The 16046-nt window shown below is 44.5% G+C and overlaps 1 non-coding gene across 1 annotated transcript; it reads left to right on the top strand.

The window, feature by feature from the left end:
* Window positions 1–7773: 7773 nt before the first annotated feature.
* Trnaa-cgc lies at window positions 7774–7846 on the top strand. Its single transcript has one exon. It is a non-coding gene; the product is annotated as a tRNA-Ala (tRNA).
* Window positions 7847–16046: the final 8200 nt, after the last annotated feature.

Below are 16046 nucleotides of genomic sequence, written 5' to 3'. Positions count from 1 at the left end.
CTGTGGAGCAACATTTAATAATAAAGCATTTTAAATCAACAAAAGCGATGAGCGGTAGCAAGCGCTTTCGATAAAGAACGGGGGAGTGCAGAGCCGCTGCTGTCGCCACGGCCGCTGCCAGTAGCCAGCAAATGGATCCCGGAGCTTTGCCGCATACGGCGTCCAGAGGAGGACAGTCTGCAGGAAATCTGCCGCAAAATCGTTACTGGATAAAATTTTGATATCGGTGTGTCAGAAAGCGAAATAGATTGAATCTGCGCTACCATTACATTCACGTCTTCAGCATTCAGACAGAAGAGGCTATAAAAATATTTTACGCGACCTGCTCTCGATCCACTGAAATTATGAACAGAAACAATGGACGCTACCGCTAGACCACAGGCGTAATCGGCCTAAGGTTTCTCTATCATGGGACAAGTTGTCCTCCAGGAAGTGTCGCAGTCTACAGTGTTGCCAGATTGTGCAGATAACCGGACTTTGAGAATTAGCGAGTTGGCCAGTTTTTTTGTCCCATGTCGCGATCGGCGCGGACTTAGCCTCTGAAGCGGCCGGCCGCCGGTCGAGTTTTATGTCAAAGAGTGTACCTGTATATCATATGATTGCGTACAGCGGACGTGTTTACCCACGGCATAGTTGTGTATAGGTGTCATATGCAGAAACAAGTGCCGGTACGCGTAATTCTACACAATCTCGGACATATTTTCTCTGAAACTAAATTGCGCTCTAACAAGGAAAAACTATTTTAGGTATCTGGAAACAAAGAGGAGTGAAGTTTGTTTTCCGAAGTGGGAAACATACATGCCCTGATTTAGAAATACAATCGAGAGTGCATTCAATAATTATGTATTTTATTACTGTATTTTATTTTGACCCTCCAATCTAGATTTCTATGGCGAACAATAACATGTTACATTTGGAGAAAATGTCAACAATAGATGATCGATAATCAGTAGTTAAAGTTGCACTTTCAAGTAACACTAAACGATTAAGTGACAATGCCGATAAGTTTCATCAGACAAGGAAATTGGAAATTTGTGGTAAGGTCTTATGGGACCAAACTGCTGAAGTCGTCGGTCCCTAAGCTTCCACACTACTTAATGTAACTTAAACTAACTTACACTAAGGACGACATACACACCCATGCCCGAGGGAGGACTCGAACCTCCGACGGGGAGAGCCGCGCGGACCGTGACAAAACGCCCAAGACCACACGGCTACCCCGCACGGCATCAGAAAATAAATCTACTGTAAGGCTCAGTTAATATGTCCATTCTTGAACGGACGCTTACAGGATATATGTGTGCATGGCTCATACGCATAATTCTAACAAGGGAACCTCCCCATCGCACCCCCGTCAGATTTAGTTGTAAGTTGGCACAGTGGATAGGCCTTGAAAAACTGAACACAGATCAATCGAGAAAAGAGGAAGAAGTTATGAGGAACTATGAAAAAAATTAGCAAAATATACAAACTGAGTAGCCCATGTGTAAGATACGCAATTTCAAGGCACTTGCGAGCTCAGGAGCGCCGTGGCCCCGTGGTTAGCGTAAGCAGCTCCGGAACGAGAGGTCCTAGGTTCAAGTCGTCCCTCGAGTGAAATATTTACTTCCTCTATTTTCGCAAAGTTATGATCTGTCAGTTCGTTCATTGACGTCTGTGTTCACTGTAATAAGTTTAGTGTCTGTGTTTTGCGACCACACCGCAAAACCGTGCGATTAGTAGACGAAAGGACATGCCTCTCCAATGGGAACCGAAAACATTTGATCGCAAGGTCATAGGTCAACCGATTCCTCCACAGTAAAACACGTCTGATATATTCTATACGACACTGGTGACGGCATGTGCGTCACATGACAGGAATATGTTGTCGACCCACCTAACTTGTACACTTGGCGAATGGGTAAAAAGATTCTTCTACCTTGCCCGATTTAGGTTTTCTTTTGGATGTTTCGATGTTTCTTTAGGTGTAGCGTCCCCATACTACGGCGCAGTTACATCGCATCGGACGGACGGACGGACAGATAATAATTGTCTGAAAATAAAAATTAAACTTTTCACTCGAGGGAAGACTTATAAACCAAGGATCTCCCGTTCCGCAGCTGCTCACGCTAACCACGGGACCACGGCGCTCCTGAGTATAGACGATCATTGATGTTGCCTATCTTGCGCATGGACTACTCAGTTTGTATATTTTGCTTATTTTTTCATAGTTCCACACAACTTCTTCCTTTTTTCTCGATTGATCTGTGTTCAGTTTTTCAAGGCCTATCCACTGTGCCAACTTAATCCGAGGGGGGGGGGTGCGATGGGGAGGTTCCCTTGTAAGTAATTTTCTTTTTACGGTGAATTCATTTTAGATATGGCGAAATATTACCCCATACGACTACCATGAACGAAAATCTGAAAAATATGTTCATTTGTTCTTGTATATCTCTTCAAAATTGACAATTATCGACTTGGCAAAAGAACATGAATCTAAACTTTTTAGAGGCTCTGTTAGATGGGAGTTACTTCCTACAGCCATTGACCACACCATGGCCCCCCTCTACATCTACATCTACATTTATACTCCGCAAGCCACCCAACGGTGTGTGGTGGAGGGCACTTTACGTGCCACTGTCATTACCTCCCTTTCCGGTTCCAGTCGCATATGGTTCGCGGGAAGAACGACTGCCGGAAAACCTCCGTGCGCGCTCGAATCTCTCTAATTTTACATTCGTTATCTCCTCGGGAGGTATAAGTAGGGGAAGCAATATATTCTATACCTCATCCAGAAACTCACCCTCTCGAAACCTGGACAGCAAGCTACACCGCGATGCAGAGCGCCTCTCTTGCAGAGTCTGCCACTAGGGTTTGCTAAACATCTTCGTAACGCTATCACGCTTACCAAATAACCCTGTGACGAAACGCGCCGCTCTTCTTTGGATCTTCTCTATCTCCTCCGTCAACCCGACTTGGTACGGATCGCACATTGATGAGAAATACTCAAGTATAGGTCGAACGAGTGTTTTGTAAGCCACCTTCTTTGTTGATGGACTACATTTTCTAAGGACTCTCCCAATGAATCTCAACCTGGTTTCCGCCTTACCAACAATTAATTTTATATGATCATTCCACTTCAAATTGTTCCACACGCATACTACCAAATATTTTACAGAAGTAACTGCTACCAGTGTTTGTTCCGCTATCATATAATCATACAACAAAGGATCCTTCTTTCTATGTATTCGCAATACGTTACATTTGTCTATGTTAAGGGTCAGTTGCCACTCCCTGCACCAAGTGCCTATCCACTGCAGATCTTCCTGCATTTCGCAACAATTTTCTAATGCTGCAACTTCTCTGTGTACTACACCATCATCCGCGAAAAGCCGCATGGAACTTCCGACACTATCTACTAGGTCATTTATATATATTGTGAAAAGCAATGGTCCCATAACACTCCCCTGTGGCACGCCAGAGGTTACTTTCACGTCTGTAGACGTCTCTCCATTGTGTGTAGAATTGAATTGGTATCCCGTCAGGTCCAGTGGACTTTCCTCTGTTGTGTGATTCCAGTTGCTTTTCTATTCCTTGAACGCTTATTTCGATGTCAGCCATTTTTCCGTTTGTGCGAGGATTTAGAGAAGCAACTACAGTGCGGACTTCCTCTGTGAAGCAGCTTTGGAAAATGGTGTTTAGTATTTCAGCTTTACGCGTGTCATCCTCTGTTTCAATGCCATCATCATCCCGGAGTGTCTGGATATGCTGTTTTGAGACACTTACTGATTTCACGTAAGACCATAACTTCCTAGGATTTTCTGTCAAGTCGGTACGAGTGTTGTCTTGTGTTGTGCTGTGCTTTACGATAGCAGAAGTGGAGACGATGTCGACAGACGTAGTTTGACTGGCTGTCGGAAATTCTGTAGCTTTACAGTTAATTAAACTCTCTATGCGTAGTGTGTCAGAGATAGTTCTAGCCTAAAATGCTGACACAGCATCCGTCATCACTTTCTTATCAGGATCTGCACTTCGTTATCTTTAAGGTCATGACATGATCGCATCATTGGTCTGTGAAGGCCTCCTTGCCTCCCTCCATGTGGGTGCCCCCACTAGTCCTGGTAAGTGCCAACTGCAGGCAACTTCAGCTCCCCATACCCACCCTTCAAGCAATTTTAATTTGCATGCAGTGCAATATGGTAGAAAAACGTGAGCTGGTGAAGCCTACAATTGTGATGTCACAAGAATAACATATATTATGATGTAAGGGGCAAACAAAAAGTTTATTTTCGAAGGCCGTACAGTCCAGAATTGGTATGCTGATCGAGGAAAATCGCCATAAGCTCTGAGGAAATCATCTCACCAACCTACCAGGTGGAAAACACCCATTTGGTAAAGCTCTATGTCCTGCTGGGGAAAGAAGTCCATAATGCCTGCTGCATGTCTTCATCAGACAAGAACTGTCGAACCTGTAAGGCCTTTTTTAAAGGATCGAAGGTGTGGTAACCACATGCGGCGAGATCATAACTTTAGAGTTTCCCACTTGAGTTCTGTAACGGATGAGGCTGGCCTCCCACATCGACCGGTGTTTTGTGTTGAATCATGACCAGCAAGGAACTTGGGGCACCATTCCATAATGGTGTTCCCTGGCAGACCCCATGCACATTCTTCATTCTCTGATCTATTTGTACCAGTGTTTTTCCTTTGGCAGCTAAGAAAAAAATAACAGCACAGCGGTCCTGTTTGGATGCATTTGGTGATAATGACACCAAAGTTCATATTTTCATGTTTACTGCATGAAGGTTGGAAAGACACGAATGGCACACTAATTCCTTGTCTAAATGTCAATGCTTGCATACCCACATTGGAGTCGTGCTATATTGTAGATACGCTGCAGGAATGTCTTCAAATGGAAGTTTTTGATGGCCTCTTATATTAGTAAAACACATAATGCTGACGTGAGTGCCATCATTTCTTTGCTGTCTGTCCGTACATCTAGGTCTTGTGTGTTCAATTTATGAGTCACCTGCATTGAGAAAAGAAGAATTTAACAAGTCTGTTTGTTGTAAACTGATATGGATAGTGGAGGTTTGCTAAGAGAGATTAATAAAGCTGTGTATGAACTTATTTTATTAATTAAAATAACTGGCTTTCTTTACAAAAACTGACTTTTCACATGCAACTAAAGCAATACAAAGAATACTATTACTGCAAAGAATACAAAGATAAACAGCTGCACTCACATAAATAAACTCTATGCACTAGTGGTCTGACCGTGAGCATAAACGAGAACAAGAACTGTAAACACATGCAAATGCAATTATGCAGAACCTTTCCAAAATAAACATCAATTACAGAAGTATACTCACAGTTCTCTGCATGAAGAATGGAAAAGCATGATGCAATGATGCATGAATGTAGACAGGAGGAATATTGTTCAACGAAAATGGCGATGCAACAGAATAGTAAGAGGATGCTTTACTCGCTTGGGTCCACCAAAAAACGACGTGCATAGTCTGGTATCGTACACCCTATTTAAAATGATTATCCAGTCTCCCAACACACAAGAAGTGTTAGCAACTGCAGTATGTAGTCATCCATCTATACTTATTATTATTGTTGTTTTTGTATGATGGTATACTTAGGGTTAGGATACACTACTGGCCATTAAAATTGCTACACCACGAAAACGACGTGCTACAGACGCGAAATTTAACCGTCAGGAAGAAGATGCTGTGATATGCAAATGATTAGCTTTCCAGAGCATTCACACAAGGTTGGCGCCGGTGGCGACACCTAAAACGTGCTGACATGGGGAAAGTTTCCAACCGATTTCTCATACACAAACAGCAGATGACCGGCGTTGCTGGTGAAACGTTGTTGTAATGCCTCGTTTAAGGAGGAGAAATGCGTACCATCACGTTTCCGACTTTTATAAGGGTCGGATTGTAGCCTATCGTGATTGCGGTTTATCGTATCGCGACATTGCTGCTCGCGTTGGTCGAGATGCAATGACTGTTAGCAGAATATGGAATCGGTGGGTTCAGGGGGGTAATACGGAACGCCGAGCTGGATGACAGCCATCTTATCCGCATGGCTGTAACGGATCTTGCAGCCACGTCTCGATTCCTGAGTCAACAGATGGGAACGTCTGCAAGACAACAACCATCTGCACGAACAGTTCGATGACGTTTGCAGCAGCATGGACTATCAGCTCGGAGACCATGGCTGCGGTTACCCTTGACATTGCATCACAGACAGGAGCGCCTGCGATGGTGTACTCAACGACGAACCTGGGTGCACGAATGGCAAAACGTCATTTTTTAGGATGAATCCAGGTTCTGTGTACACATGGTCGCATCCGTGTTTGGCGACATCGCGGTGAACGCACATTGGAAGCGTGTATTCGTCATCGCCATACCGGCGTATCACCCGGCGTGATGGTATGGGGTGTCATTGGTTACACGTCTCGGTCACCTCTTGTTCGCATTGACGGCACTTTGACCAGTGGACGTTACATTTCAGATGTGTTACGATCCGTGGCTCTACCCTTCATTCGATCCCTGCGAAACCCTACATTTCAGCAGGATAATGCACGACCGCATTTTGCAGGTCCTGTACGGACGTTTATGGATACAGAAAATGTTAGACTGCTGCCCTGGCCAGCACGTTCTCCAGATCTCTCACCAACTGAAAACGTCTGGTCAATGGTAGTCGAGCAACGGGCTCGTCTCAATACGCCGGTCACTACTCTTGATGAACTGTGGTATCGTGTTGAAGCTGCATGGGCAGCTGTACCTGTACACGCCATCCAAGCTCTGTTCGACTCAATGTCCAGGCGTATCAAGGCCGTTATTACGGCCAGAGGTGGTTGTTCTGGGTACTGATTTCTCAGGATCTATGCACCCACATTGCTTAAAAATGTAATCACGTGTCAGTTCTAGTATAATATATTTGTCCAATGAATACCCTTTTATCATCTGCCTTTCTTCTTCGTGTAGCAATTTTAATGGCAGTAGTGTATTATTGCAGCGCTAACTGGACCAGGAAATAGCTGTGCTTACGGCAACAGGGGCAGTAACAGCCAGCAAGTCTGCATAACAATCGGGAGAAATATCGTAAAATTATTGCCATGAAAATAAATATACCCTTCCTTTTTTCAGTCCAATCAGACAATAAAAGCAAATACACCTGCAGTTTATAAAGGTAGATGCAAATCGCTGTGCTTGTGATGATTTAATAATAATAACAATAACTTTAAATTTGCGGTGCTGAGCAGACGTAATGCACCGCACGCTGTGCAGTTACCTTGCCTCTGACTTTTAGGCGCTTACCAGTCACTCAACACGATATTCAGAATTCAGCAAATGTCATCACAACCGCAGCTCGGAGTTCTGCATGTCGCTTTACAGCACACACAAACTGTCTAGAATACTTTCCTGTAAGCCGGCCGGTGTGGCCGTGCGGTTAAAGGCGCTTCAGTCTGGAACCGCGTGACCGCTACGGTCGCAGATTCGAATCCTGCCTCGGGCATGGATGTATGTGATGTCCTTAGGTTAGTTAGGTTTAATTAGTTCTAAGTTCTAGGCGACTGATGACCTCAGAAGTTGAGTCGCATAGTGCTCAGAGCCATTTGAACCATACTTTCCTGTCTCAAAAAGTTTTAACCACTCGTACGTAGACATGTGTTATTAGCTCCAACTGTATTCAAGGATTTACAAGTTGACAACGAGCACCATCACTCTGCTTTTAGTATCATAGGTAATAATAACTTTATCCATATTGATGGGACCGAGCGGGGTGGCGCAGTGGTTAGCACACTGGACTCGCAATCGGGAGGACGACGGTTCAAACCCGTCTCCAGCCATCCTGATTTAGGTTTTCCGTGATTTCCCTAAATCGTTTCAGGCCAATGCTGGGATGGTTCCTTTGAAAGGGCACGGCCGATTTCCTTCCCAATCCTTCCCTAATCCGAACTTGTGCTCTGTCTCTAATGACCTCGTTGTCGACGGGACGTTAAACACTAGTTTCCTCCTCCTCCTCCATATCGATGGTGGTGATGAACTTGTAGTAGACGTCAGCATATTTGCATAAAGTGTATATTTACAGTGATCGACTTGTAAGAGAACCGTCAAAGGGTAAAGATGTTGAGACGTGTATCAAGACTTCTACTGCGAGGCATTGAAAATACAGGGTACTCTGAAATTTCGCTTACAAACATCAATGACCTGTAAAGTTGACTGAGAAGCTAATATTTAGAAATGGAACTGATGCCCAAAAATGTACCGTTTGCATGTTGCAACCATTTGAAAACACCTTGGTAACGCGACCACTTTTATAAGTGATTTATTAGGCGTGATCCAGCACATCACTTGTTTCACAGTTCCATTCATTAACATCCAAAGAAACAAAAACGAAACTCAACCAGTTTTCACAAACACTGTTGTTTACAGTTAAACTCCTTTTCTTGCAGGACCACAGTCACGCTTGGTCACGGTGAAGGTACCCGTTCGTCGAAGCCGTTGCGTAATTGTGGGGAAAATGATATCCGATGGAGTCGGACGTTGTGAATAAAGATGTTGATAAAGGTCACGTGCGGCTCTTTCATTACTGTGAGCTTCCCCGTGCATTCTGCGAACGTGTACTCAATCACGTTGCTCTAACACTGAAAGACACGTGAATGAGGGGCAAACCTTGTCAAAGGGGTAGGACAGACGTCAAAAGACATAAGCCGATCAGACGTAAGCACCCTCCTCTCCCTCCTACCCCCACCACGACTACCCTGTTTCATTCGTACCTTTTTTCAAGCGTCTGTAGCAAGGAAGAGGCACGTTTCTGGACATGGGTTCCAATTAAAAATATTATCTACTCAGCCTCTCTCCCAGTCCTTGAAGTTTGTAAGGTAATTTTAGAGCCCCTGTATTAATGCCTATGGTAATGAATAGGAATGCACGCGGGAAAGAAAGCAAATATGCTTAAATAATAAGTCAGTTTCCTTGCAAGCAAGGTGAAGTTATTCCAGCAACAGCCACCTGAGTGGAAACAATGCTGCTCAATCAAACCTATTGTTTAAATACCATTGCCTGTAAGCGTGTCAGTATCAGTTTGATATCGAATTGGGAGTTCCACCCAGTGGTAGTATTTGAAAACCCTCTATTTAGTGACATCAAAGCAATATTATCCACATCTACATCTACATTTATACTCCGCAAGCCACCCAACGGTGTGCGGCGGAGGGCACTTTACGTGCCACTGCCATTACCTCCCTTTCCTGTTCCAGTCGCGTATGGTTCGCGGGAAGAACGACTGCCGGAAAGCCTCCGTGCGCGTTCGAACCTCTCTAATTTTACATTCGTGATATCCTCGGGAGGTATAAGTAGGGGGAAGCCATACAGGGTGTTACAAAAAGGTACGGCCAAACTTTCAGGAAACATTCCTCACACACAAAGAAAGAAAATATGTTATGTGGACATATGTCCGGAAACGCTTACTTTCCTTGTTAGAGCTCATTTTATTACTTCTCTTCAAATCACATTAATCATGGAATAGAAACACACAGCAACGGAACGTACCAGCGTGACTTCAAACACTTTGTTACAGGAAATGTTCAAAATGTCCTCCGTTAGCGAGGATACATTCATCCACCCTCCGTTGCATGGAATCCCTGATGCGCTGATGCAGCCCTGGAGAGTGGCGTATTGTATCACAGCCGTCCACAATACGAGCACGAAGAGCCTCTACATTTGGTACCGTGGTTGCGTAGACAAGAGCTTTCAAATGCCCCCATAAATGAAAGTCAAGAGGGTTGAGGTCAGGAGAGTGTGGAGGCCATGGAATTGGTCCGCCTCTACCAAACCATCGGTCACCGAATCTGTTGTTGAGAAGCGTACGAACACTTCGACTGAAATGTGCAGGAGCTCCATCGTGCATGAACCACATGTTGTGTCGTACTTGTAAAGGCACATGTTCTAGCAGCACAGGTAGAGTATCCCGTATGAAATCATGGCGGTGAATCGAGGAAGTACAGTACATACTGACGAAAATAAAATGAGCTCTAACTTGAAAATTAAGCGTTTCCGGACACATGTCCACATAACATCTTTTCTTTATTTGTGTGTGAGGAATCTTTCCTGAAAGTTTGGCCGTACCTTTTTGTAACACCCTCTATATTCGATACCTCATCCAGAAACGCACCCTCTCGAAACCTGGACAGCAAGCTACACCGCGATGCAGAGCGCCTCTCTTGCAGAGTCTGTCACTTGAGTTTGCTAAACATCTCCGCGACGCTATCACACTTACCAAATAACCCTGTTACAAAACCCGCCGCTCTTATTTGTATCTTCACTATCTCCTCCATCAACCCGACCTGGTACAGATCCCACACTGATGAGCAATACTCAAGTATAGGTCGAACGAGTGTTTTGTAAACCACCTTCTTTGTAGATGGACTACATTTTCTAAGGACTCTCCCAATGAATTTCAACCTGGCACCCGCCTTACCAACAATTAATTTTATATGATCATTCCACTTCAAATCGTTCTGTACGCATACTCCCAAATATTTTACAGAAGTAACTGCTACCAGTGTTTGTTCCGCTATCTTATAATCATACAATAAAGTATCCTTCTTTCTATGTATTCGCAATACGTTACATTTGTCTATGTTAAGGGCCAGTTGTCACTCCCTGCACCAAGTGCCTATCCGCTGCAGATCTTCCTGCATTTCGCTGCAATTTTCTAATGCTGCAACTTCTCTGTATACTACAGCATCATCCTCGAAAAGCCGCATGGAACGTCCGACACTATCTATTAGGTCATTTATATATATTGTGAAAAGCAATGGTCCCATAACACTCCCCTGTGGCACACCAGAGGTTACTTTAACGTCTGTAGACGTCTCTCCATTGAGAACAGCGTGCTGTGTTCTGTTTGCTAAAAACTCTTCAATCCAGCCACACAGCTGGTCTGATATTCCGTAGGCTCTTACTTTATCAGGCTACAGTGCGGAACTGTATTGAACGCCTTCCGGAAGTCAAGGACAATGGCATCTACCTAGGAGTCTGTATCTAATATTTTCTGGGTCTCATGAACAAATAAAGCGAGTTGGGTCTCACACGATCGCTGTTTCCGGAATCCATGTTGATTCCTACAGAATAGATTGTGTGTTTCCAGAAATGACATGATACGCGAGCAAAAAACATGTTCTAAAATTCTACAACAAATCGATGTCAGAGATATAGGCCTATAGTTTTGCGCATCTGCTCGGCGACCCTTCTTGAAAACTGGGACTACCTGTGCTCTTTTCCAATCATTTGGAACCTTCCGTTCCTCTAGAGACTTGCGGTACACGGCTGTTAGAAGGGGGGAAAGTTCTTTCGCGTACTCTCCATGGATGAATAGTGTCGACTATGTGATGTGTCACTGCAGATTTCAGCCGTGTTTCGTGGAAACGTTCGCTCGCTATCAGTGGCACTGGCTGACATACAATCTCTGCATGGGACATCCCTGGAACAGTTAAGGCATTTAACAACAAAGAGTGCACACATCTACAGGAGCTGACTTTTAAGAGTTTAATGTATTCCAGCTATGCAGTGCAATATGAGCTAGAGTGTCGACTAAGGTGGCAACCGCATGTCCGCTGATTCTATGACACATTCTGGCGCACTCTGCTGAGTTAGCTCACCAAATTCTCCACCCATCAAAAGAAACAATGGCTCAACTATACGATTCATACGATGAGTAAACAGAGATGGAGACGCATGAATCAACTTTGCCAGCTGTGGGCACAGAACTACGATTTTATTTAAGTTTTTGTATATACCTATCTATATGTAAGTGTTTATAAATCTTAAGAAAAGTTTATAGGTATATGTGTGTTATTTAATTCCTTATAAAATCCACCTCATCATAATATAAATGAACTGATACAAACTGACTGGACAAAACTACTTCACCACAAGTGTCTTGTTGTAAGCGATTGGTCCTGCAGCGATGATACTGGAAACTGATAGAAGAAGAGGAAGATGTCATTACTTCCCAATAAAACATGTACTTTAATTATTGGGCCTTCAGTTTCTGGGAAGACTAATCTTGTTCTAATACTCTTAACGTACCCTGAGGGAGTCTGCTTCGAGCATGTATACATATTTTCAAAAACCGTGTTTCAGCAAAAAATCAGCTATTGTAGTGGTTTTTGCACAGCATTGAGGGAGTAACGTACCAGAAATTCAGCGAAACCAGTGATATCCCACCACCTGAGAAAGTAAAGCCAAACAGCGTATTCATATTCGATGACTATGCAGTGGAAAACGAAGACGATATCGAGAAATATTTGGTCACCTTATGCAAGTCGATATCTTTTGTTTGAGACAGAGCATGTACAAAGATTCCTCAGTTAATTCTACAGCAAGGGAGAAGGCTATGGTCGTTGTGCTACAGGAAAGGTTGTCTGCCGTAAAATGTTTAAATGCGACCTACACTCCTGGAAATTGAAATAAGAACACCGTGAATTCATTGTCCCAGGAAGGGGAAACTTTATTCACACATTCCTGGGGTCAGATACATCACATGATCACACTGACAGAACCACAGGCACATAGACACAGGCAACAGAGCATGCACAATGTCGGCACTAGTACAGTGTATATCCACCTTTCGCAGCAATGCAGGCTGCTATTCTCCCATGGAGACGATCGTAGAGATGCTGGATGTAGTCCTGTGGAACGGCTTGCCATGCCATTTCCACCTGGCGCCTCAGTTGGACCAGCGTTCGTGCTGGACGTGCAGACCGCGTGAGACGACGCTTCATCCAGTCCCAAACATGCTCAATGGGGGACAGATCCGGAGATCTTGCTGGCCAGGGTAGTTGACGTACACCTTCTAGAGCACGTTGGGTGGCACGGGATACATGCGGACGTGCATTGTCCTGTTGGAACAGCAAGTTCCCTTGCCGGTCTAGGAATGGTAGAACGATGGGTTCGATGACGGTTTGGATGTACCGTGCACTATTCAGTGTCCCCTCGACGATCACCAGTGGTGTACGGCCAGTGTAGGAGATCGCTCCCCACACCATGATGCCGGGTGTTGGCCCTGTGTGCCTCGGTCGTATGCAGTCCTGATTGTGGCGCTCACCTGCACGGCGCCAAACACGCATACGACCATCATTGGCACCAAGGCAGAAGCGACTCTCATCGCTGAAGACGACACGTCTCCATTCGTCCCTCCATTCACGACTGTCGCGACACCACTGGAAGCGGGCTGCACGATGTTGGGGCGTGAGCGGAAGACGGCCTAACGGTGTGCGGGACCGTAGCCCAGCTTCATGGAGACGGTTGCGAATGGTCCTCACCGATACCCCAGGAGCAACAGTGCCTCTAATTTGCTGGGAAGTGGCGGTGCGGTCCCCTACGGCACTGCGTAGGATCCTACGGTCTTGGCGTGCATCCGTGCGTCGCTGCGGTCCGGTCCCAGGTCGACGGGCACGTGCACCTTCCGCCGACCACTGGCGACAACATCGATGTACTGTGGAGACCTCACGCCCCACGTGTTGAGCAATTCGGCGGTACGTCCACCCGGCCTCCCGCATGCCCACTATACGCCCTCGCTCAAAGTCCGTCAACTGCACATACGGTTCACGTCCGCGCTGTCGCGGCATGCTACCAGTGTTGAAGACTACGATGGAGCTCCGTATGCCACCGCAAACTGGCTGACACTGACGGCGGCGGTGCACAAATGCTGCGCAGCTAGCGCCATTCGACGGCCAACACCGCGGTTCCTGGTGTGTCCGCTGTGCCGTGCGTGTGATCATTGCTTGTGCAGCCCTCTCGCAGTGTCCGGAGCGAGTATGGTGGGTCTGACACACCGGTGTCAATGTGTTCTTTTTTCCATTTCCAGGAGTGTATTATCAGAAACTTGTACTGTCCTAGTATTTGTACTCCAAAATGTATCATGTAGACATCTGGCTGCCGCCTTAGTCGACACTCTATCTCATGCTGCATTGGATAGAGGGTATAAATTAAACTCTTGAAAGTCCATTCTTGTAGAGTAAAAATACTAGAAACCTGTACTGTGTGGATGTAATTACTACAGAAGAATCAAGGGATACATGGAAAGATTTGAAATAGAGAAGTAAGTGATAAATCACAACTATAAATTTCCAAAAAGACAAACAGTTTTAATGTGCTGCCAGAAAACAGCACAGATCTCTAAACAAAATCTGTGTAATTACATAATTTTATTTATATTGTAGACTACTGATGATGCCTGTTACGAATAAATGAAACAGCAAAAAAACTTAATTTGCAAAATAGGGAGTTTTTCTCATCTACATGTTATTGTTGTGGTCTTCAGTCCAGAGACTGGTCTGACGTAGCTCTCCATGCTACTCTATCCTGTGCAAGTCTCTTCATCTCCGAATAACTACTGCAACATATATCTTTGTGAATCTGCTTAGTATATTCATCTCTTTGGTCTCCCTGTACGATTTTTACACTCCACGCTTCCCTCCAATATTAAACTGGTGATCCCTTGTTGCCCCAGAACGCGTCCTACCGACCGATCCCTTCTTATAGTCAAGTTGTGCCACAAATTCCTCTTCTACCCAATCCTTATTAGTTACGTTATCTACTCATATAATCTTTAGCATTTTTCTGTAGCATCGCATTCTTCCTATCTAAACTATTTATCTTCCATGTTGCACATCCATATATGGCTACACTCAATACAAATACTTTCAGGAAAGGTTTCCTGATACTTAAATCTAAACTCGATGTTAATAAATTTCTATTTTTCAGAAACGCTTTCCCTGCCATGGCCAGTCTACATTTTATATCCTCTCTACTTCGACCAACATCAGCTATTTTGTTCCCCAAATAGAAAAACTTATCTACTACTTTAAGTGTCTCATTTCCTAATCTAATTCCCTCAGCATCACGTGATTTAAGTCGACTACATTCCATTATCCTCATTTGCTTTTGTTGATGTTCATCTTATATCATCCTTTCAATACACTGTCCATTCCGTTCAGCTACTCTTCCAGGTCCTTTGCTGTCTCTGACAGAATTACAATGTAGTCGGAAAACCTCAAAGTTTTTGTTTCTTCTCCATGGGTTTTAATTCCAACTCTAAATTTTTCTTTCGTTTCCTTTACTGCTTGCTCAATCTAACATCGGGGATAGGCTACAATACTGCCCAACTCCCTTCTCAACCACAGCTTACCTTTCATGACCCTCGGCTCTTATAACTGCCATTTGGTTTCTGAACAAATTGTAAGTAGCCTTTCGCTCCCTGTATTTTACCCCTGAGAACTTCAGAATTTGAAAGAAACTATTCCAGTCATCATTGTCAAAAGCTTTCTCTAAGTCTATAAATGCTGGAAGCTTTGCCTTTCCTTAACCTATCTTCTAGGATAAGTCGTAGGGTCTGGAAGCAGTTAATTCCATAAATTATCTGGGAGTACGCGTTAGGAGTGATTTAAAATAGAATGATCATATAAAGTTGATTGTCGGTAAAGCAGATGCCAGACTGAGATTCATTGGAAGAATCCTAAGGAAATGCAATCCGAAAACAAAGGAAGTAGGTAACAGTACGCTTGTCCGCCCACTGCTTGAATACTGCTAAGCAGTGTGGGATCCGTACCAGATAGGGTTGATAGAAGAGATAGAGAAGATCCAACGGAGAGCAGCGCGCTTCGTTACAGGATCATTTAGTAATCGCGAAAGCGTTACGGAGATGACAGATAAACTCCAATGGAAGACTATGCAGGAGAGACGCTCAGTAGCTCGGTACGGGCTTTTGTTGAAGTTTCGAGAACATACCTTCATCGAGGAGTCAAGCAGTATATTGCTCCCTCCTACGTATATCTCGCGAAGAGACCATGATGATAAAATCAGAGAGATTAGAGCCCACACAGAGGCATACCGACAATCCTTCTTTCCACGAACAATACGAGACTGGAATAGAAGGGAGAACCGACAGAGGTACTCAAGGTACCCTCCGCCACACACCGTCAGGTGGCTTGCGGAGTATGGATGTAGATGTAGATGGTGATCGCCCTTGTATCGATCCCC

This window comes from Schistocerca americana, chromosome X, assembly GCF_021461395.2.
Source record: "Schistocerca americana isolate TAMUIC-IGC-003095 chromosome X, iqSchAmer2.1, whole genome shotgun sequence".
Classification (NCBI taxonomy): Eukaryota; Metazoa; Arthropoda; class Insecta; order Orthoptera; family Acrididae; genus Schistocerca; species Schistocerca americana.
This window is presented reverse-complemented; position numbering and strand designations above follow the sequence as displayed.